This window comes from Chamaea fasciata, unplaced genomic scaffold, assembly GCF_029207755.1.
Source record: "Chamaea fasciata isolate MVZ Bird 193981 ecotype frontalis unplaced genomic scaffold, bChaFas1.0.hap1 SCAF_2, whole genome shotgun sequence".
Taxonomy (NCBI): domain Eukaryota; kingdom Metazoa; phylum Chordata; class Aves; order Passeriformes; family Sylviidae; genus Chamaea; species Chamaea fasciata.
In genome coordinates, this window is record NW_027094087.1 from 3,371,531 (window position 1) to 3,396,049 (window position 24,519).

Below are 24,519 nucleotides of genomic sequence, written 5' to 3' on the forward strand. Positions count from 1 at the left end.
CTCTTTTTTTTTTTTTTCCCCCAGATGGGGAATTAGTGGAACTGGTAGATCTTTCTGGATGCGTTCAGTTCAAACCAGAGTTTTCATATTCTCATCAAGAACAGAAAAATACCTTTAAATTCTGCTCCTGAAGGACCATACTGGGGCTAGGAGAGAGCAAAGAGACCCGCTCTGGTTGAAGAGCAACAGTCCCACTAAAAGAAAGTTGAATCTCTTTTCCCCACTGTCAATCTTTAGAAAGGATTTTTTTTCCTCCCTTCTTCTAAGTCAAACATTTTCCCTTCAAGTCCTTCCAGTACCAAATCAAACCCAGTGGCTTCTTAAATGAAACCTTCTGAACATCTATCACAGAGACAGAGTTCATGAAATGAAATGACAAGGATTTTCCTGCTACCGCGTTTCGGCCTAAAATTGCAGGGGAGAATATTCCAATGAATGCAACTGCTTCATTAGCATCCCTGAGAACGCCCCTATTTTTCATATTTCTAATGTTCTAAAATACAGAAGGCACTTGAGGCTGCAGATGTTCCTCTCTCTAATGCAGAGAGTCCATAAAACCTGTCTGTAAATAACAAGGAAGGAAGGGACCATCAGGAGCAGGCCTGCGCCAGAAGGGATTTTTTTTTAAGTGTAGGTAGTCTGGCCTGAAATTGTAACTATTTGAATGTCTTTAAAACAAAGATTGGTTTAAAGAAATTGCTTGAATTTCTTCAAACACAAAAAACTCCAGTGTGATACATTTTCCTATCAGTGTCTGACAGCTCCGCATTAAAAAATATTGCAATATTTAGATATTCCTTGGAACTATTTAATTAAAGGTAAAGGTAAATGTGCCGATATCTTTTTATATTCCAATATTAATATTTAGTGCCCTAGCTCTAGGATTTTACATTAATTTATTGTATGAGTAAGAAGACTAAAAGTTGTAGCAAGATATTGGACCAGCATATCATGTTTTCCCTCCTCCTTGTGCATTCTACAAGATTACTGTGGCTCTGTAACAGTAAAAACTGTTTGTTCATCTAAATATCTGGAAAATTGGAGGGAATTATTACACAACTCCATGTGGATTACACAATCCATTTTGGATTCTTCACAGAAATTGTAAATTTACATATATAAGAATTATCTTAGAACTTGTTTTCCTTATTCTTCTAGTCCTTTAGTTCAGAAAAATCTGAAAAAATACTATTCTGAAGCTAATCAAGTGAAAACAGACTGAAAAAGAAACACTCAAGAGGGTCACAATTGTAACAGTAAGGCAGAATAAATCACAGAAGATTCTTACATTTTCCACTGTCCACCTGAAAATTAAACATTAACAGGATGCTGCTTGACATTCGAAGCTGCACAGCTGGATAATTAGCCACAAAAACAGAATAGCAGACAAACTTTAAATTTTAATAAAATGAAGAAGTGTGGAGAAAGACAGACACTGTGGAGTGCCCACAGTTTGAATACGTTTCTCAGAGATTGTAAAAAATCATGTTAAATACCAGGAGAGTGTTCAAGGAATAATTTGCTGTAGCCCTGAATTGAGCACTTGAGACATCCCTTCTGCTGGGTGACAGCAATTTTCCTTAGTGCCAAAGTGTATTTTCCTGAAAATGATTCTTGTAAGTGTTCAGAGCTCTTTCAGGCTGACTGTACTTACCTCAATTGTCATGAGAATCAAGGAAAGGAGGAAGGAAGGAGTGGCCTTGGGAAGGACTGCAACCAATAAACTTCTAATGGTAAAAATTCTGAAGGCAGCTGTTGATCAGAGTAAAAAAAAAGTAAGGAATCACATTATCTGGTGCAAATATGTTGTCCTTACTTTAATTAACACCTAGAGTAGCTTTTACTATTTCTGCAGAGAAGCACAACAGCTCCTCAGCTTCTCTTGGCTTCAGTTCTTCATTTCTATCACAGAACTCTATAGCAGGCTGGAATTTTCAGGGAAATTATTACTTCCAATGGTTGCAGTTCCAGCTTTGTACAGAACCTGCATTTCTGAAGCAATAATTTAGTTAATTTACCACTAGCAATAACAATACCTGATTAAATTCACAAACCTTCTGTAACAGTGATGACATTTATCCCGTAATTAATGGTGGACACCAAACAGGAGCCTCAAGCATTTGCAGAAGCAAAACCACATTCAAACAAATGGGCCAGACAATATGCTATTGGAAAAAAAAAAAAAAAAAAAAAAAAAAAAAAAGCAGCAAAGATTACTCCAAAGGCAAAAATATTCAAGTGTTTGTACTGAGGGAGCATTTCACAGTTGCATCCATGATCCCTGATCCCTCAATCCTATCCCATCCCTAATTTTGGTACTGCTGCACCTTGGTGAGACTATGCAATGGTTCATTTCTTCAGTCAGTGTATTCTTTTTAATGTTTCATCATCAGTTTTACTTTCACAAGGACAAAAATTAATTCGCTTTCTCTCGTGAACCAAGAAATTTCTGTTTCTTTCACAGTCACTAAAAATCCTTTTTCTTTTTTTTTTCTTAAAATCCCTTCGATTGATAACAGCGCTGCCTCTTTTGACTCTTCCCTCCTCTTTGCCCCTCTCATGCCTCAAATCCTGATGATGACTTTTTGCACTCTCTCAGAGGGTGCATTTCCATTGCAAATATGAATGTCACTTGTAGTTGCAACAAAACCCCTCCAGCTTTAAATTAGCCAGGACTGAGAGCTGACCTCCAATATCCTTGACATCTTCTTCGTGTAAACTAAAATCACCCAGAACCTGTGTGACCTGTGCCACCTCCTATCACTACAACAATAGGTACCACGTCAGGACTCTACACATCCCAAATTTTTCGCATCACTGGTCACATCGTGTTGTCTTTGAAAGGAATGCTGGGGAAGGAAAAATGCAAAAGGTGGTGAATTTCCATACTCGTTCTTTGCTAACTATTTGCAAGCCCCAGGTAAAAATGCAAAATTTGTGGGTTTTTTTTCTAGAAATGTGAAAAGGGAATGAGGGAATTACATTGGTACTGTATTCAACCTTGCCAAAATTAGGTAAATGTTATCTAATACAGCAGAAAAAGCATTTTCTTCTGTGTCAAGTGCCGGGTTACTTCCCACTTCAGCAAACATCAGACTGCTTGGGAGGTGGGGGAGGCAAATTCCCAGAACTCCAGCAGTCCTCATCATTTTCCTTCTGGTCTCTGGCAGCGTTAATTACCGAGTAACCTCATCTCAGACCTGTGACATTGATGACAAAGATCTCACCAGCTCAACAGACCATGTGGCAAACAGGCATGGAAATGGGTTCCTACTCTCTGTATCTCCCTCCATGCATCTTCCCTGTGCCTGATGTCCCCGGGCGTATTTAAAAACAAGAGCCCTTGTTTTTCACTAAATGAGATTGTGTACATAAACATGTGTTGCACACAAACTACTGACTCTAATACTTCAGGTTTTCTCCTTTTGTCTTATAAATAATTGCAAAAAGAGGAAAATAAATTCTCTCTCCTTCTTCTAAAAGCTTTTTTTTGCCCGTGTACAACAGATGTTGTTTCCACAAATTAGTTTCTAATTTCTTTCATAACTCAGTCAGAACAACCCTTCAATTCACACTCAGGGAATAGATTTAGTGCTGCACATAATTCTTGTAATTATGCAAGAAAACTGCACTTTGCTAGGTGAAAACCTTGGCTATCAATCACTGGGTTTAGTGTATGGGCAACTTAATCTTCTGTTACAGCAGCTGCACAACACGCTGAGGATTCCTTACATTTCCACAGTGGGAAGGACGAATGATTCCTGGGATAGGGAATGGGTAAGGAGGCAGCAAGGGGGCAGCTCCAGTGCTGGACTGCAGTACATGGAGTCATTAAGAATGCCACTCACACCACCTCGCCCACAGCAATCTGCAAACCCAGCAGTATTTAAATGTTTTTCCAGTCATCAAAATGCAGTTAGCCACAATAAAGCAAATAAAGTTCCTCCCCTTAAAAAAAAAATAAATTTAAGAATCTAATAGAAAATTGAATGAAAGTGCTTGTCTGGCTCAGGTGAGAAGCGTGGACACCTGGTGGATCCTGAACTTTGAAGTTCAGCACAAAAACTGCAAATGTCACAATAAAAATTGGCAGAGAGTTACACTGTGCAAGAGACTGTTCATGCAGTTGTAGCACTAGGAACAAAATTCTTTTGAATAACTTGCTGCTTTTTTTTTTTTTTAAGAATATGATTTACTTGTTAAATGAAAATCAATTTTCATTTTTATTTAAAAGCTGCTCCATTGCCAGCCACTAAAGCTCAAGTTGCTGACATATTAACATGTGCAGAATACAGAACACATTGAAATTTCTCCAGGAGGTCACATCCAGGTACCTGAAGGCAAGTGACGCTCCAGGGGTTACTGAAAAGGTTTTAAAGGAACTGATTAGGCAGCCCTGCTTCCCCCATGAAACAGGCTTACTGCATGCCCTGAGTAATCCAGCTGGAATCATTATGCAGTCTCAGGATACACTTAATGCAACTTTCATACAAAAATGCTGCAGGGATAAAGGGATTCGAATTTCTGAGAGAATGGGTACTTCAGAGGAAGTAGCACAATAAAGTCATCATAAAATGGTAGGGTTGTCTCTCCCTTCCTTGTCTTCTATGATTTTTCTTTTTTTAGTGGGGAGTGACGAAGTGGTTTTGCAAGTAGTGAAGTAATATATTTTTTTTTCCTTTGGTTTGGGGGGTTTTTTGGCTTTTTTTAAATACACCTTCTTTACTCTAGGCTGAGGAAGGTGATCCTTTCCCTCCAACCAGTAAAGATGAGACATACTCGAGTGCTGGAGTACTCTTGACATACTTGAGTACTCTTCAGGGGAACCCAGTTACAAGGAGAAGAGGCAATAGGCATGAATTGAAACCGAGGAATTTTCATCTAAAATCAAGAAAACACATGTTTTACCGTGAGGGTGGCCACAGGGTGGTTGCTGTCTCTCCATCCTGTGCCCCTGGACACAGTCCCGGACAAATTTGAGCAGGGGTTGGACTGAACAATTCTGTGATTCTTCTTTGCTTTGAGAGAAAAAAAAACAAATGAACAAAACAAGAAAAGATGATCCTCCCACAAGTTATATCCTCCATTGTCAAGGAAGAATCCCCAAGCAAACACATCCTTTGGCTCATCTTCAGACTCAAACAAGACACCAAAAAACCACAACTGAATGAAACTTTTCCAACTCCCACTTGATACAACAGGAGGCAAGAAATTCAGGAAAACACTGTACTTTTGGTTATATCAAACCCCACACATGTCCCAGTCCTGAACTGCATCTGGTAGAATCCAGAGAATTAAACCTAATTAACGTTTACCAGAGAAAATTGGGCACAAGGGATATGCAGAATAATTTAAGTGACTAAAAACCCAAAGGTTTGGTGAGCATCCTTATACTGTCAGTTTTGTGAAAAACAGGTTCCAGTTAACTTGGACTGAACCTAAGTTTGTAGAAGCAGGTTCTGATGCACCCACTTGGCCTTCCCCATATTAGAAATTTTATCTTTGAATATTTTCTACTCTTACTCAGCAGAAGGCAGCATTTCTAAAATTTCTTACAGAGTATGTGCATTAGAATACAATTATTCTACGCTTCGGCTAATTTTTTTCTTTCCCCTGGTGAACTATTTTCTCTTTCTCAGCTCTGTTCATCACACATTAAAAACAAACTCCAACAAACAGAAAGGGGAATGACATGAAACTTGCACTTCACGTTATGACCCTGAAGGCACCAATGGTGAAGTGTCAGTGATGTTGATAAGCCTGTTGCCAATACCTTTTTCACCCTAATGATTCACGAAATATTATGCTAATATTATGTTAAAGACCTCAAAACACAGGAGAAGGATTCTGGGTCTGACTAGGCAGAGAAGTCTGTTTAAAAATCCCCATGACAGGGGAGGCCTCAGAAATGGCAAGACATTCTCATGGCCTTGCTAAGCCTCTGCAGGTCCACGGGCATGACTGGATTTTTGTTGTGTTGACCTTAAAGGGTCAACACAAGTTGACAAAGGATAACAATGGTTATCTCACAAATACAAAATGATGGAACCAAAAAAAAAAAAAATTAAAAAATAAAAAAATAAAAGAGATGGAGACACTTTCAGCAGTGTAGGGAAAGTAAAAAGCCTGTGTTGGGAACACCATTGAAAACCTGTTGTAATTCGAACGCACCACGTGGTTTAGCAACACCAGATTCAAACAAAATCTCAGAAGCACCCAGAAATGCAATTTATCTTTATTGACAAGATAAAGAATCCTCAAGGAGAGATCAGAGGTGACAACCCATTCTTACAAAGTTTACCATCCTGTTGTTCCAGGTATCAGTACTGAAAACACAAAAGACAGAATTTCAGTGTTGGCTGTCAGACTTACCTGTTTTGCCACTAAAAACTAAAAGCATTAAAAAAAGATTCCACCAGGGAAATTCCCTGCTGCTGCTGCTCAGGCATTTGGGGATTTTTCAACTAGTGCACACAGGAAGGCAATGTTCCCTCTTGCTCTCACGCTTACTTTGTTGCTTTTCTTTCTTAAATAAATGCCTGTAATAAGGAGGAAGGTCAGAATTAAGGAGGAAGGTTAGAATTAAGGAGGGGAAAAAAGAAAGAGACAAGTTCTACGTGAAAACCACACCATGGTGATGTGTGCACTTGGCTCACGGAGGTTTGACTTCTGTATTTCAAAAGGTGAAGGAACAATAGGGTTTGAGTCCAAGTCCAGGAACAAGAGATGACTTTGCACAGTAAAAGATTTTTCATTCCAGCCACTGAATGCGGGGTTAGGCAAGAATCACTCTTGGCTTTTAGTCCCTTAACCTCCATGACTTAATACCTGGAAAAAGAATCCTCCATGAAATACCTTTTATACTGTAATCAACCTCATTTCAAGCAGGATGAAATTCAGTCTGCCAGTTGTTTCCTCACGGGCATTCTGTTTTTCCATTTAATTAATCTGTATCTACGGATTTCCAGAAGTCTAATTACTTGATTGTTAAGAAAAAGAACAACTTAAAAAACAGGGCACAGTCTTTGTGTTTTCAAAATATCTCTCATAAGACCCAAAACATTCAATATCTGATAGCGATGTAATGAATAAAATCCATCTTTTAATTATTGTTGACATACCAGGACTTATGAAATGGAATTATAATGGAACATTTGGATATGCAGAGGGTTTATAAAGCAACAGAGAAATGACTTACCAAGAAATATTGTGTCTCAGAGATGAAGAAAATTACAAATGGAGCAAAAATTGCACATAGGCAGACTAAGTTAAACACTGCATTAAAAATTAAGGCAAAAGAGTTGTTCAGCCATAAAAAAAAGGTAAGTAAACATGCACGATGATGAGGCAGCAATAATTAAAGATAATGTGTGGACGCCACACAATAAAACACTCAGTACACAGCAGATGATGGTGAACATGGAGTATAGAAATAAGTAATCCCAAAATCGATGTGCAAGCAGAACTCTAAAACACAGCACACTGACCAGATAATTCCAAACCCACAAATTTGGACAAAGCAGCACATAAAACTGTCGACCAAAGATCGGTATTTTAATTTATTAAGCGAAACATGGCATCACCCTAAAATAAAACCAATTCAAAAAAGCAGGGGGGAAGAGGGAAAGGAATGCAAGTCAGGCTGGCTGCTTTTAAGTAGCCTGAAAAGCTTCAAAATAAAAGTTTTGAAGAAGAAAACTGGGGGATGGGGAAGAAGTAGAAGTAGGGCAACACATAAACAGCTTCATGGACAAAACCTTTGCAGCTGAGAAAACAATCCTATCTATTTCTTCGGGAAAAATAAAAATTCTAATAAAAAGTTCATCATTGAAATGAGGATTATATAAATTAGAACAAGTTCCTTAAAGTGAGTGACAAATTCGTCAAAGTTGGAAAGGTGACATGCTCCTTTGGAGACTCACAATGCTGAATGCCACCCAGTTCCTGAAATAGTTTATGGTATTTATTATATTCCTGAGTCACCTGGACACGTGGGACAAGGGCTGCAATGAAATTTGTCGGAGAACAAAACTGGGAGAAACACTCAGAGGAAAGGAATTTTAAACATGTAGGAGGTGAAGAGCGGAATAATGAAGAATTCTATGTTAAAGTACAGATTCAAGCAAAGGTTACTTGGAGATTGAAAACCTGCATTTCTGTTTTAACATCAAACGTGAAGAAAAGTTTGTTTTAATCAAGAGCAAGGTTACTCCCCAGCATAAACACACCATGCCTGTGAAAAGGCCAGTGGCATCGGTGACGCATCATTTCAATAACTTCCAGAAGAGGTAAGGAAATGATTGCCTGTATAGCATGTACTGATGTGAACAGTTTTCATACAGGCTCTCGCACAGCCTGTGCAGAAAGAGGATTTATTCAAGTGGAAAGAGATAAAACAAGATCCACCAGAACTGCAAGAATACAAACCCACTTCACAAGTCCACGCAGGAAGAATACTTGTTTTCAAAATGAAGGCTGAGATATCATACATCATATCATACTCTGCGCCAATGGTAGAAGAATTAAAATTCATCAATCCCCACTGGGGACACTGCATCTGAAGCAATACAACACATCCACACTAAAGCAAAACAAATGTTCATGTAGATGAAGTCTTGCAAAGCTTGGTAGTTAGGTTTTATTTTGAAGCATCTCAGCTTAAAATGTTTTTTACAAAAGGTTTCATTCCCATATAAATTTGCATGGTTTAATTATTGTCATGGAAGAGGGACTTTTGAATCACTTTACGTTTTCACCCCTAACAGCATCATGCAACACTGAGATGATGCATTTGCTTGTCAGCATTGATACTGAGCCCATCTCAGTATTCAATTGAAAACAGTTTCATATTTTTGTTTAATGCATTCTAGAACGGAATCAAACCTAAATATGAAAGATGTATGACAAACATTGAAGTATGTAATGTATTTCTCCTTTCCTTTAGTCTTCTTTTCTCTCATTTTGCACTGTTTGTACTCCAGCTTAACATGCACCTCCAGCCTTGGCCTAAATCCAAGCAATTGCCATCAAAATATGTCTTGGAGTAAGAGACTCACAAAAACCAAAGCAGATGTGGTGTAGAATTAATTCTGATGAGGTTCCAGTTGCCCACATCTCTCCAGTAACGCCTTTTGGAAAACCGCCATGAAAACATTGCTTCCATTTGCCTCATCAGAATCACCTTTCTCTTCCAAATGCCAATCACACCTCGTGCTTAGCAAGGGCTACAAGTGACCATTGCTGAAGATGCAAACCTTAATTTTCACATACAAAGCTCTGATTATCTGTGTTATCAAAGCCCTGCTAACACATATAAAGCCCTAATAACACCCATCAAGGCAGACACATTTACATAAAACCACAAGAATGGTAATAAAAATCACACTTCTTTTCAACAAGTCACAAATCAGCTCCTTTTAACAATCACTCGCTGTGTGTTGAACAGATAAAGATGCTGGGTTTGATTTCCTGTCACATCAATACTATTTTGTTTATTTTTCTATGTTTTTCAAAACAGCAGTAACTTTTATTATTCTGCAACAGACCCCCAAGTGAGGTTCAGCACCTGAATGAACTAACATGGATATATGAATCAGAACAGCAAACTGTTACCCTCACTTCTCAATGATGTGTCCAAATATTTCAATTTTCACCAAAAAGACATTTTTACCCATGGCAAGACAACAAAGAAAAATGTATTTGCAAGAGACCGAGAAAAACATTTTTACAGTGGGCAAAATATTCAATCAAAGTTTTATTTATTTACTTCCAGTACAAATGAGTTTCTTGAACAAACACCTTGACTGAAATGTCAGCTGTGGGGTTGCAGGTCATTTTCCTGCATGGCTGAAATCAGTTTAGAACTAGAAATGGGCACAAATACTCAGTTCAGTGTAGCAGCCGTAAGTTTTGGATTTTACTGTGTTGTTTCATATTCAATCACTTTGCTTCTCCCCATAGCTTTTGTACATATCTGAGATTCCGTGGTCTCCCCATCTCAATTAAAAATTATAATTAAAAAAAGCGCCTCCCCACCAATGAGAGAAAGGTTAAACTGTCTCCCTGTTCCCTCTTTTGTCTATGATAATCTGATCAAAGAAATATCAAAATTTTCAGCACAAAAAAATTACGTTTTCAAGAGGGTAATGCAGGAGGTAAGGAGAAAAATCAGCTGTGCGTCTCAAATTTGGCACTGTGCATATTCCCTGAAAGACGAAGCATCTCAGTACTTATAAATCCATGGGCTCATACTTTTGAATAGAAAAGCCTGAATAGAAAGCTTTAGTCATTACCACAAAAAAGAGACTACGACAGTGAAAACTTTAATTAATTAATAGTTTAAAATACAGGAAATTATTTTAATTTAGAAAATAAAATTATGCCAACTCCTACAAAAAGTACTGAAAGCCAGCCTACAACCCAAACTATTTTCTGGCAAGTTTTATTTAATGTGCACACAGATATGCTGAGGCATATAAATAACTAAACACTTCCCTGTGTCAGGCAGATGGACCTGTCGGCAAGAGTTAATTTCACCCAAATCAAAAATGAAACCCGATTCAACGTAGCTTTATGAGACTTAGAGAAATTTCATATTCAACCCAGTTTTTTTTAATACTTTGAACAATATTAAAAGATTACCACAGAGACAAGGTCTTATCTGCCTGCTCAGATTACACTGTACTTACACTGAACCTTACAGCATACATGATTAGCCCTAAAAGGTCTCTTTGGCGATTTTCACTTTTAATGAACTGGTTGGAATTCATTATACAATAATTGTGAGGAGGTTTCACAGATACGCCTCTGTCTTTAGGGGGCATGGTGCTGACAGACAGCAATTTTTCTCAAAAAGAAAGAAAATCCACACACCTTCCCTGCTAAATGAAGCGTAGATATTAATCTGAAACCTTCTACGAGCAAGGAAAGATACAAACAGCAGAAAATAAAGTCCAGGACAAACAGGGTAATGGGTTTCGTTCAGCTTCCAATTTACACCATTTTTGCCCAGGTGAAACTCGATTTTCAGTGCTGACAAAAAATGCATTTGTCAAGACAAAAGTTCTTCACTTTTGTTTTCGCACTGCAACTTTTGCAAAGGTCAGAGCCCGGGTATTTACATGCCAGAGAACCTGTGGTTGTGTAGGCTGTCCTCCTGCCTGGACAGGTACAAGATTTGGGAAGCAATCAAGTACTGGAATTCAGCTTTGATGCAACGGTACTCCAGCTGTTACCATAAAGAAAAAATGATGGACTTTTTGGCAGCAGGGTCCAAATGCAGCATTGTTGAGGCCTTTCAACAGACTGGCATTTTAATCAGCCCAGGAGAAAGGTGTGCCACTGAGTTATTTCACCTTGGGAATTTCAATTGCACAACCTCTTCTCATAGGTAGATCTTCCTCTTGTTCCCTCTACATAGTCAGCAGCTTGGCATTCCTGGGGTGAAGCTGAATCCAGGAAAGTGCTGTCACAGCTCTATTAAGAGCAAAAGAAAGGTTGCACTGCCTCGGACACAGACAACCCAGCCCAACAAATGCTTTGAAAAGTAAGTATGTGGACATTAATATAATTTCATATTTGTCCTGATCAAGAAATCCGTCATTTCAGGACTTGCTCAATCAGACATTACATCTGCATTTCTGGGCTAGCCAACTCTGGGTGGATCTTTCATCCATGAGTCCACCTAACCACTTTTCACACTTTGCTATACTTAAAAGCACTAGAAGATTTTACATTGTCCAGCTGACATGGGAACCAGGAGAACACTTCTCCCTCAGTGAGGAGAGTCATCTGAAAACCACCAGGGAAGGACCTGTGGCCTTTCCCAGCTGCACATCAGGTCGATACTGCTTTATGAAAATTCCTGTCTAACTGCAAGCTATATATCCAGGGGCTTGGATTTTTATGCTTTCTCTTTTGCTCTTGAATACGTAAACGGTCCACAGACATCTTCATTTTGGGACACTTGATATATTTTAGAAAATATGTTTTCACAAGCACACGGAATTGCAAATAAGTCCTTCACTAAACTTCTCTGATTAGATTCTTCCCTACAGGGGTCCCCAGCTTCATCTGCAATATTTGGAAGCCAGAAAGCACAGGCCCTTCAGCCCTTCAGCTTATCCTGCCTAATGCTCGAGCTCCCTTTCAGCTGGAGTGGCACAACTGCTGCGGAGCAGGTAAGAACTGCCATCTATTTCCCAGCTGCACCCGTCATCAAACAGTGGCAGCTTCCAAGAAACTTTTGGCCTCCCCATCACTGCATGCATCAACTGCAAGTTTGGTCCTCTTGCATTTGCTTTTTAGCCACAAGAAGGTAAAATTACTGCATTAGGGCTGCTGTTCAAGCAATGCACTCAGCACATGAGCCACGTCCAGGAGCACAAATACTCCCCAGGTGAAGCCAAACCCGAGAGGACGGTGATGTGTGAGCAGATATGTCACCAAAATTTCAAAATCAAGAATTAAAACCTATCCAGACATTTACTGCTCTGTGAGGACTCAGCCCTGCTCTCCAGTCACAGGAAAAGTTTTCTCTGCACTTTCAAGTACACGAAAAGTTCCTTTTGTGGAAGCTGAAATCCACAAGCTTTTCTGGTAAGTGTAAGGGTAACTAGAGTTCAAGTTAAATCTGAGACTGAAGACATAACATCTTCATTAAGAAGTTCTAGTAAAATGCACTTTATTCATCTATCAGAAAAGGTCCTCAAACCCCCTGCAGATTCTCCACATGCTGGTAAATGTGGGAAAATTTGCACTTGTCACAAATGTTTAAAATTTTAATCAAAGCATGTCAATGCTCATATAATGAGAGTTTTTTTCCCCGTGGTGAAATGGTCATAATGAAGGTTGCAAAATTACCATATACTTTCAAATGAACTGCAAACAGCCTCTGTCTTTTAGCTGTTGCATATTACAGTACTCTTCCCCGTAAGCCCAGATCCTTGACTAGCTGCTTTCCAAAATATGCCAATCAGTAATTTCCACCCTGGATAACTGTCAGAGGCACAGGCTACAAATTGTTTATAACCACTGTTTTCAAATTTTCCCTCATTTTAATCCCAACTTGCCAAGCCAGAGCTGCAAGTCTGAATGAGCAGTGCTGCAACAAAGCCCTGGACAAGGCCAGACCCAGATGTTTGGTGTCCACTGGCTCATCTCCACCTTATAAAAGCCTTTCTAGGATTCTACATGCATAGAGGCTATATAAAAATATGCTTCACCCTTCCAAACAGAGAAGAGATTTTTCTCATGTTTCTCTTTAGAAGCATGACACAGGTTTAGAGAAGGTAACTACAAGTGGCAGAACAAGGAAAGGGACAGTGTCTTGTGTCATTGACGTCCAGATGGAAAGCAATATTTATGTGATGACACCCACACGTTGTGGATTAGCCTTATTGATAGATAAATATATAAAAGAATTTTATATTTATATATATTTATTATATATGTATATATATACAATATCCAAATATTCCAACATATGTATCCAAACAGATACATATCAAAAAAAATATATACAATGTGTAAATTATACCCAAAGAGAAAGAAATCCATCTTTTCTTTGTACAACCATTCACCAAGCCTCCCAGTTATTTGAGTTGTAGGGTGAAAAAATGCATTTGTTTATTATTGTGGAGGACGTACATCTGCACACAAAACCCCATGGAAACAAAGCGAGACCAGAAAAAAGCACAAGAAAGGTTTCCAAGCTGATTAGCAACAAAGAATGGGTCATCTGTGGCACAGATGAGCACAAAACTTTAACACTTTACTTCTACCCCACCCTCAACACAACCCAATCTGACTTTGGGCAGGTGAAAAATAAAAAAGCTTTGAGAAGAAGCGAAAGCCCAATTTCAAAATTAAAACTTCCTGCAGCCATGACAAACCTATTGAGGAATATTACAGCATGCCCTCCTTCATCCTGCTGTTTTTAAGCAATCAGTAAGGTTTAAAAGACTTGATGGGAAACCAAACCCACATTTCACAGACAGATGGTTTATAGTTTAAGTGCTCGAGTAAAACCTTCTCTTATCATTCTCTGTATACACTTGAAAGCCACTTAACTGAAATAAATCTGTGCAAAACAACAGCAAATGACCAGTAAAAAGCTTAATTATTCTGCTTTATATCCATGCTACGAAAGGGAGTTGGAAAGAAGAATAAATCTCCTGATAAAGCTTGGTTTTAAACTAAGTGATGAGAGGTGGGTTGGAGCAGAGAACATGAGAACTGGGCATATTTCCAGGGTTTTAAACAGCACCTCAGGCTTTATTTGCTTTCATGCAAGTCAGGTTCTTATCAGAAAGCCAAGTGTTCTGATTCAGAGTGCCCGTGTATTTTTGTCCATCACAGAAGACCTTTGCTTTTACACAGCTGTGGATGAGGAACTGAGCGGAGAAATCCTTGTACTGTGCAAGCTGATCGCCCCCTAAGAGACCAGGCTGGACCAGTGCCACGCACAGCCCACGACTGGAGGCACTGAGTGCGATGCCAGAGCTCTGCCTCGGGCTTTACGGACCCCAGAGCTCCTGAGTTCACGCCAAAAGGATTCAAACAGGCACGGGGTGAATTCCCAGCTTAGTGGTGCTCTCATCACTCAGCTGCAACGAGCACCTCTGTGTGAGGTGAGGAGGAATCTGCTTCTAGGTCAATTCATTTAAAGGAGGGGGTGCAAATCAGGACTCAGCAGCTTTTTTTTTTTTTTTTAATTCTCAGGCAGGATCGGTGTTTTTCACCTGGGAATGGCTGCCATACATTCAATTTGATCCTACCAACCAAAAACACCAGAGAGGAAAAGCAGGTGGCATAAAGTGATAATAATAGAGGGGGTAAGTGGTTCACTGCATTTTCTAAGGTGAACTTTAGGCTCTCAACCTAAAACTTTGTTTTATGGACATGGACGTCTGGTTTAGAGTATGAAACTTTGACATTGAAAACTCTGGGTAAAAAATTATATACATGCAATATGCAAAAGAAGCACAGGTGCTGATTTTGCCATTGAATTCATTATCCAGCACTCCATGTTCTATCTGGTGTTGGGTGAATTTTGTGATAAGGGTGCTTAGATAAAGTGCAGTCCAATATTTAAACATTTACAAATAAGATTAATAGATTACCAACCAGACAGCTTAGTACACATCCCCAAGGACAATAAGGATTATAAGAGAAATCTAAATTAATGTTTTAGACAAGCCTAAACCTGCAATAAGGGGGAGCATGCAAGAAAGGATTGAGGCAAACCACATCACCCAAAACCAGCCTGACCTTTCTGAGAGCATTCCATTGGCACCAGGTCTCATGCATTGTTCCTTAAACAAATGATTTTAGAGACTGGTGGTGCTCAAGATCTGCTGAAGCTGAGAAGGTTCTACCTGCACCTATTACACTGGGTAACACTATCCTTTCCATGCTGTAAAAAAACCCCAATGAAACAACAACAAAAAAAAAAAACCCAGCCAGACAAATCATATGTGACAGAGTCACGTGTGTGCTATAAATTCACCTCTAGTTTCCTTTGCAGAGATTCTTCTGTATTTCTAAACTTAAACTTTCCAGCAATGTGATTTCGTTGGTGTTCAGAATCCATAAAAATGAAGACTGAAACTGAGCACGTACGATCTATTAGCAAGTTTCACTGTTTGAAATATTAAAACAACAAATGGCAGACTTTATCAGAAAGTGAAAACACAAAATAGCCCATAGATACTGCAAGAAGTTAAAACCAAAACAAAGCAGAAAATCCACATAAATACACACACAAACAGGTCTATCTGGATTCCTTTCTTTCAGTGATCGAACTCCTTAAGAGAGATTTTTTTTTTTTTTCCAGCAGCAGGGTGTCTGAATTAGAGAGTGGCAGTATCTGATCTTTTTTATGTACCTATCCATAAACAGAGCATTGTTATAGCCACCATCAATCCTGTCCAATGCCTCCTCTGCAATTTACTGTGTGTATTTATTACACCACAACCTCATTATAATAAATTGAAACTATCCAGCACGTCCCTGGAAGTATTCCCCACAGAATGCTATATATCCCAGAGCTCTGCTTTGACTTCCCAGCTCCCTTTCAGGATAAACATGGACTACAAGCAGCGAGTTTCGTGTTCAGAAACACCATTTATAAGAAATGTCATCTGTCAGTTTGCCTTCAGCAGCCAACACCTCACATCCTCCGAGCTAAATTATGTTCAGTCACGTTAGACAAAAGAACATATCTAACTCAAATACTTACACTTAACGGATAATTGAGAACTGATCCACTAAATGAGCACCTCTAATTACACATCCTAGCTGGGGGAGGGGGAGTTTCTTATCTCTAGAGCTCTAATTTCCACACGCCACACATGTCTTTTGTGAATTGAAGCAATGAATATACATAATTACAAAGTTCTCTTTTGCAAATTAATATAGTTAAGGCTGAAAATCCAGTAATCAGAGGGTGTTTTTTAACAGACAGAATCATCACCATTCTCCCATTCCAAAGGCTGTAGAACAACATCCAAAATTTTACCGATGATGGGAGAAGGAAGAAATGTTAAAATAGAGATAATATTCATTGCATACAGAGGTTTTGGAAAAGTAACCCTGAGTTGATTCAAGAAAAGATGACAAGAAGTCCAGGAGAGGCAGGAGTTTTTTCCTTAGCTTTTGCTACTTATTTTTTTCTCCCCTGGAAACTAAATAAACGTCGTCCCCCCCCCATTTAAAAGATGTTCAATTTGAAATATGGAAGTTTTATTTTGCATCAGTGTGCATCACATGTTTTTAAATTACTTGCTGTCTTCATTCTTTCTCCGATATTTTGAAAAGTCACATCATGTTGACTGGCAGAGAGCAGAGATCACATGTACCAAAAAAGTGCAAACCAGAACACGCTGAACACAAAACTGAATTTGAACAGTATCAGTAACTTTGCCCTTTTTCCCCTTTAAAGGGGAGAAAACTTTTTCCAGTACAGGTACCTGATGATCATCCAAAATCTTGCTCTTAGCCCAAAAGGAGGTTAGTCACTGTATCTCTTTTCCTCTGGCATTATCAGACTTGCAGAACTAATCCTCTTATTTGGCACACAATCACATTTTAAATCTAAAACCACCTTATCTAGACCCCCAAGACTTGGTTTCGCGTGTATTTTCCAGGGGAAGCTGCTTTCCCTCATTGAGATAATGCATTGCTGAATTATAAGCTCTGTGCAGCTGTCACTCTTTGCCAAACATTCAGAAACGTAAATGAACTCTGACAAGTCATTTATCTGGTAATTCAGTGTCAAAGTGTAATAATATCACTGGGCTTTGTGCATTATCAGTGTTAAAGCAGAGCTGAAGTTAAAATGCAAATTGAAAGCACCTTTTGTGTATGCGAATAAAAAGTACTACAGTTGGTGCCCAACCTGTTAATCCTTTAGGTTCTCAATTAGGTAAGAATAAAAATGTGTGGATAAACCCAAACGTTACACTCATCAAACCAGGAATTAAATGCTTAATGAATGCAGTGACACCTGTACTTACTCCACTGGCTTTAAGCCTTCAAGAAGGAATACCTGCAGTTTGCCACCCTGGCTCAAATCCCCATGGAGCTCACCTTCCCATCACGAGAGCAGAGAGTGCCACAGAAGTAAGGGCAGTGTGCAGCAGAATAAGAATTCTGAGCACATCTACTGAACTTTCTAATTTTGCTAAGCAAAGGCCACCCTGCCAGAACTGCCACAATCCTTTCCTCGCTCACTCCTTGCTCAGGCAGTCACAAAACACATTGTCACATGTGGGGGGGAAAGCAGGGGCTCATCTTCTAAGTGTCCATTCAGCCAAAGAGTTTCCATCTTGTTTTATCTCTTGCTGTTATAAACAAACACCAAAGCATGGTGGTTTGGTTTGCCTTTATTTTTTTGGTGGTTTATCTTTTTGTTTGGTTGGGGTTTTGTTCGATTGGTTGGTTACAGTCTTTTCTCCTGGTTGTAAAGCAATTGGCAAAGATTTCCTTCTCTTCTCTGCCAAAGGGGTTATAAATTGGAATAAAACCCCAAACCTTCCTCATGTTCCTCTCTTGGCTAGTGTGACAAGCTGATCCACCTCAAGAAGACCAAGCGGAAACTTGCTTTGCTCATTCAGGTGTAGTTTATATAACAGGGCAGCACCATTTCAACACGGTCACCCACAGCCTTCCCTGCCAGGCTGGGGAAATTTCTCCTGTGCAAAACCTGTCTGCCGTTCTGTTCACTCTCACTGGTGACGGATTCAGTCTCCCAGTTTTACAAGTACAGAGTTTACGAGAATGTTGTTTGTTTCCATGTGTTTAAGACAGGATCGAGACAACCACAGAATATCCCGGGCTGGAAGGGACCCACAAGGGTCATCAAGGTCCAACTCCTGACCCTGCACAGACCCTCCAGGAATCACACCTTGGAGTGCGCCTGAATGTCCAAAGGCTTCTCTGTCAGCCTTGGTGCTGTGACTATTCCCTGGGGAGCTGTTCCAGCACCGAAACAGCTTCTAAGGGAAGAACCTTTGCCTGATATCCAACCTAAACCTACCCTGACACAATTGCAGACCTGTCAGGTCCTGTCACTGTCCCGGAGAGCAGAGATCAGTGTCTGCCCGTCCTCTTCCCCTCATGAGGAAGCTGTGACGGAGCAAGGTCTCCCCTCAGTCTCCTCCAGCTGAACAGACCAAGTGACCTCAGCCACTCCTTGTATGACTTCCTCACAATTCCTTCACTATCCTTTACACCCCTCCTTTGGATGCTCTCTAACAGCTTTACATCCTCTTTATATCACGGCACTCAAAACCACTCACAGAGTACTAAAACTCAGCCAGAAAAGGGCCAGTACTGATTTTACTGATGCTAAACCAGACAGGCTAAACCTTAAACCAAAAAAAAGAAGACAGGACAGTAATATGATGTAGTTTTTTTCTGTTGTGAAGTTTTTATGTTAAGCTCCAAGCTGAACGAGATGTGATAGAGCAAGAATCTTACTTCAGGGAAGATGAGATAGAAAGGATTAAAGAAAAACCTAAACCAACAACAAAAACATCCCAAGCTGTAAGCTGTCTGTTTTATATGCTACAGGTAAATCCTCCAGTCTGCAGACAAAACAAAGACTCTCCTTGACGTGTCCCAACTCTTCCATTAAATATAATTTATTAAAATAATCAAGATTTATCTTTTTTTTTATTTTTTTTTTTTTAACCAGAATCCTGCACCAATATTTTGCTTTGTAATCGCATAAAGAACTTCTGCATGTTAATTCTGACAATTGCTACTAAGGTCAACAGCTGACAGATGGATTCTCTGGAGAAGGTGGAGAGAGTCTTACAAAAAGAGAGACGAAAACAAAATTCTTTATTTTAGAAGGGAGAGCTTTTTAGAAGGGAAAGCTAGAAGGAGGGGGAAGTACATGGAACAACATGTAAAGGATGTAAATCAGGATGTAACTCACTTCCAATCTTGACCACAAAAATGCCTGGTCTGCCCCCGATGATACCCCAAAGCTGATACAGCAAAAAGCACCAGTCAAAAATGAAAGGTAATGTCTTACTACCAAGCTCTTCCCATATTTTATTTTTATCCCTTCCTACTTCAGAAACACCTTCTCTACATCATTACACCCCCATTTTTTGTGCCAGTCTGAAATGGAAGCACTGAGTGGAACTTCTCTCCTACTCACTTTTTAAACACAGCTCATTGATGATTTTGCTTTAGCTTGTTTTTGCATGCCAAATCAAGATCAGTCTGCATTTCTTTTTAACTTGAGCTAATTAGCACCTATGCAGTGCTGAGCTCCAGACAGTTTAAAATCCCAGAGATTTCCCATGTCTCAAAAAAAAAAAAAAAAAAAGAAAAAAAAAAAAAGAAAAAAGAAAAACAAACAAATCAAAAACCCAAACAAAAGAGGGCTTATTACATCCACCTTCCAGGTTCCTTTACAAAGATTTGTGTTTAATAAACTCGGGCAGCTTTAAATCCTTTTCCCAAGCCTCCTTCAAAAAAAGACTTTCAAGCCTTCCTTGCTACAGTTGACTAATGGCTATAATCACCTGAGGCATATTTCCCAGATCCTTTCAAAAATAAATAAATAAATCATAGCCTCTGCATTTTCTGTCATGAGTTCGGGGGGGGAAAAAAAAGTTCCAACAACAACAGAAAGTTTAAAGTACACCAAATGTACAAATACACATTCCATGACCCAGAACTGTCCGGAAGCAAGAAAACCCTTCCCCACACCGGATTTTTTCTGCCACACCGAAGTAAGCAGAGCAAAGTAACCTTACCCCAAAGTAAGCAGAGCTTGCAGAGAGGTTGTGCATGCAGGAGACATTGATGACCCCATGCCATGTAAAGATCATTTTGGCTGCATCACTTTTGCCACTTCAGTTAGAAGAAGAGATGAGCTGGAAGTGTGAAGCAAAACACTGAATCATCAATTGCTCTGAGCCATTTGCTGACGCTTTCTCTTGCCCTGGGCCAGAAGTGGCCAGCAACAATTTGAGCCTTGGGAAAACATTACCAGAAGCAAAGCATAGCCTGGAATATGGTATTGATAAAGATCCTAGCATAGGCTTGGCTTAAAGTCACCTGGAATGGTGAACAGCTGTGTAAAACTCACATTGAAAGTAGGCTGCTGGTGGATTTAATGCAAAATGCCAGTGTTCTCCAAAACCTAAAAATAAGTCCTGGCAGTCACTCTCTTGGGACACCATTGTACCTTGATTCTGCCTTTTGTTCGGCCAAGTATTTTCTACACCCCTGGCATGATGTAGACATTTACCAAATGCCTTTATTACATTAAAAGTCACATTACACTGGCTGTTTTTTTCTAAATATTCTCTTCTTTTTCTTTTTTTTTTTTTCTTTTTTTCTTTCTTTTTTTTTTTTTTTTACTAATGAAACCCACATCTAAAGCTGCCTTTTGTTCCCCTTCTTCATCTGTGGAAAAATCTCAAGGCACCATTAAAGGAGTTCACTAGAAATTAAGGATTATGAATGAACAAAGCACACGGAGAAAAAAAAAAAAAATGGAAAGGAAAGAAAAGTAAAGAATAATCTTAAGACTCCAAGACTCAGAAAAACGATTCTAGAGAAAACAGGTGCTGCCAGATAGAACAAAATCGGGTGCAGACAAAACACCTCAGGAAAGAGCATGGATTAGAAATATGGCTTGGTTAGAAATATGGGCCTTCAATAACTGTATCAGAACAATTCTATCAAAAGTATATTCAAAAGCTGCAAACACGTTTCTCTTTCAAAAGGGCCTTGATCCCTGAACCTCTGATACCGGCAGGCATTAAAAGAACCCAAAAAAGACCCAGCCTCCCCCAGTAAATCCGAATATAGAGATAACTTCTGTAGAAACAAGAGTCAGAGATGCAGAGACATGAACTGGCCCAAATTTACGGCAGTTAGGCAATAAACCCTGTGATCCATAGCTTTTCCTAGATAGGCTATTGAACACTCCGCTGAAATACTTACTCTTGAACACTGCTCTTCATAAAGCGTCTCACTGACACTAAAAAGGGGCAGAAGTTGCTTCTCAGGATCTTCATTTCCTACAAGACAGAAAGAATTTAATACAGATATTTTATTCTATAAGCTTTGGAGCAGAAGCAAAATCTTTGCATCTTCAAAAACGTTTGTTTTCAGTAATCTTCACGTCAAACACAGCCACGACACCTTTTCCTAAAGCAGCTATTCCCACCCAGCTCTCTTCCCTCAGCAGCACCAGAATCCAGCAAGCCAAGTACAAAGCACACGCAAAATCCACCCTCCTAGACAGTGGGTGAGGAAAGGCTGCAGGGCTCTCCAAAAGGGAGATATGAAGGAGAAAGTGCAGCCCACAGATGGTTCTAGGTTTAAAATGTGACCACATTCCCTCAGGATTCCAGTTATTCTGATGTTATCAGTTTACCCAAGACCATCAAGTCCCTCTTTCTCTACCTTCCTGATTCTTCATGGCTTTTTGAGGTTCTTCTCAGAAAAAAAAATTAAGAAAATTAATGGAAAGAAGTTTGTGGTTAAGATATTTACTTCCATCCAAGATGTGGAACTGAGGAACTGGTGTCCAGATAAAACCAAAATTCATAGACTACATACCTCTTTCCTTCTAAGCATGTATCTCTGCTCCCAAGAGGACAGGAATATGTAAAGTGTCTTTACTAACCACACTGATACTGTAAAATTCCAGTGCATAAAGAATAAACAAGGTTGATAATCTTTCCATACGAAACAAGGCAGGAAAGCTTCTGAAAGCTTCCTGGACAAATCAGTGACAGAACTTTGTGGGAATGTTTGTTTATTACACAAAAGACAAAGGAACGTTAATAAATTCCCTCCTAAAATTTCCTCTCCGTCTCTAAGGATGACTAATTGAAATGTACATGCTGACCTCTCAAAATCCCTTCCACTAACTTCATGAATTCCACAGAAGTATCCTCAAACATGATAAATTTGCTCTGGAAATAAACTATTTCAAAGCTTCTGTGGGATCCCATATCCCATGAGATGCCGATTTTCCCAGTTTATTATCATTTCATATGATTTTACTCCTTCCTCCCAAGAGACAGCATTTTCCTGAAAGGTATTTTCCTCATAGTTTGAAAATGCTGCACTCCAGAGGAATTAAAAAAAAATTCCTTGGAGCAGTAGCTTTCCTGTGTTTTCCAAATTTATCCTTCTGAAACTTTGCACACAACCAACAGCTGAAGCAAACACTGGGACATGTGTGAGCTGAAAACTGATACAGGTGACGTGCCTGACTTTCCCCAGAAACAATGATTTTGGATTTTGATTTTTAACAGGGTGTATTAGAAGAATGTGTATTCTTGAAAATAACAAATTAGAGTTGTATGGTCATAGTGGTTTGAGTTCAGAAAACAAGTTCTGCTGCAGGACCGTTGGTTGAATCAGGCCGTGCAGGTGGATGTCAGTAAATACGGTTTTCAAACTACAACAGAGTGGTCTTCCAAACTCAACATGCACATTTCCTGCCAAAATGTATGAGCCTTTTGATTGGAAAGTTGTATTTTTCTTCTAAATGCAAGCCAGATAAGCGTGTCACATGCACTTCCAATCACTGCAGCTCGCAGTCCTGAGGAACAATAGAAATGTGTTCAAATATTTCCCGGCGGCCACTGAAAATGAGATGTTTGAAGGCAGAGGGACCTGCAGGGGCAGTGCCCAGCACTGTTTGGGGCTGGGGGGTTTAAACAGCATGAGAGGTCTGGTTTGGGGTCCAGTCCACAGGTCACAGGCTGTGACAAGAAAGTGCAGGCAAAGTGAAGCACAAATGGATTAAAAGATGAAATGTGTGAGGTCCAAGATCAGCGTGTTCAGGAGGTCAGAAAGACAAAATTTCAGGTTCTCCATACTGAGGCCTCTTCAAGTTACCCCTCAAAAGTCCCAGGGCTGCAAAAGATGCTTCCCAGGCAGGGAAGACACATAAAAGATATCCCAAGCTCAACAAAACACCCTGGGAACACAGGGACACCTAAAATGTAAATAGAGGCAAATCTCCAAACATGAACTCATGGAGGTTCTATTCAATCAGTTTGTGAAATTAATGTAACTTTGAAATCGGGGAAAGGAGAAGAGAGTACTCTGCTCCTGTAGGGACGATGACATGACCTAGCTCCAGCTATGGCCACATTTTGCTTTAAAAACAACCTTAGGGCTCCAGCAGATATGCTGGCTGTCACTTTTGCCAACTAAACCAAGTAACAAGTTGATTGCAGAGCACCAGACAATGAGACACAGTCCACAAAAGCTAAAGAAACCACCTGACAAACTCCACAATTCTTGGAGCCGTGCTGATACTGATCTCTGAGGTAACTGCTTTAAATGAAACACCAACACACCTTATTCACAATTTCACCTTGTGTTGGTTCACAATGCAAACATCTCTCAAAGCTTCACTTGCAATTCCACAAGTAAATTTTGTGAGTTCTCTCTTTACTGATTAAATTAATGTCACAATTATTTAACTGGATTTAAACTACTGCTTCTTAATAAATGTCATAAAAGTATGGGGAAAAGGATTAAAATTCCAAGTTTGAGTTTAAACAGGTATTTCATTTCTCCAAGCGGTCTAAAATATTAACAGATCTCCTGAATCACACTGGATCTCGATTGTAACTTTTTCTTTCTTCCTGTCATTACCAGCCATTTATCCCAGAAAAGTATTTTTATACAAGCTTGCAGTTTTCAAAAATTAAAATTAAAAAAAAAAAGCCATACAATTTTTTCTGCCAATCACCCCTAAACTCTGTCAGCAGATTCATATGAATAGATTCGGTGAATTACTGAGTTTCTTGACCATGTACATGAAATAAATAACCTGCAATACAATTGCCCCAGATACCCAAACAAAGGTTCGAATGACTGCATTTTGGAAAGGAACCCACAGATTTTTAGAACAGCAGCCACAAAAAGGATTTTTGCTTTAAATATTTACTGTGAGTGCAAGATAATATATTAACACAAGGTATCACAAAACACAGCACTGCATTCAACTAGAGCAAC

At 39.4% G+C, this 24,519-nt stretch overlaps 1 long non-coding RNA gene across 1 annotated transcript; it reads right to left on the reverse strand.

Moving 5' to 3' along the window:
• Positions 1–1,684: 1,684 nt before the first annotated feature.
• LOC136285793 (uncharacterized) lies at positions 1,685–21,547 on the reverse strand. Its single transcript, XR_010719531.1, has 4 exons — positions 21,475–21,547; positions 20,277–20,396; positions 4,909–5,018; positions 1,685–1,752 (listed from the first exon to the last, which is right to left on the reverse strand). It is a non-coding gene; the product is annotated as an uncharacterized lncRNA (long non-coding RNA).
• Positions 21,548–24,519: the final 2,972 nt, after the last annotated feature.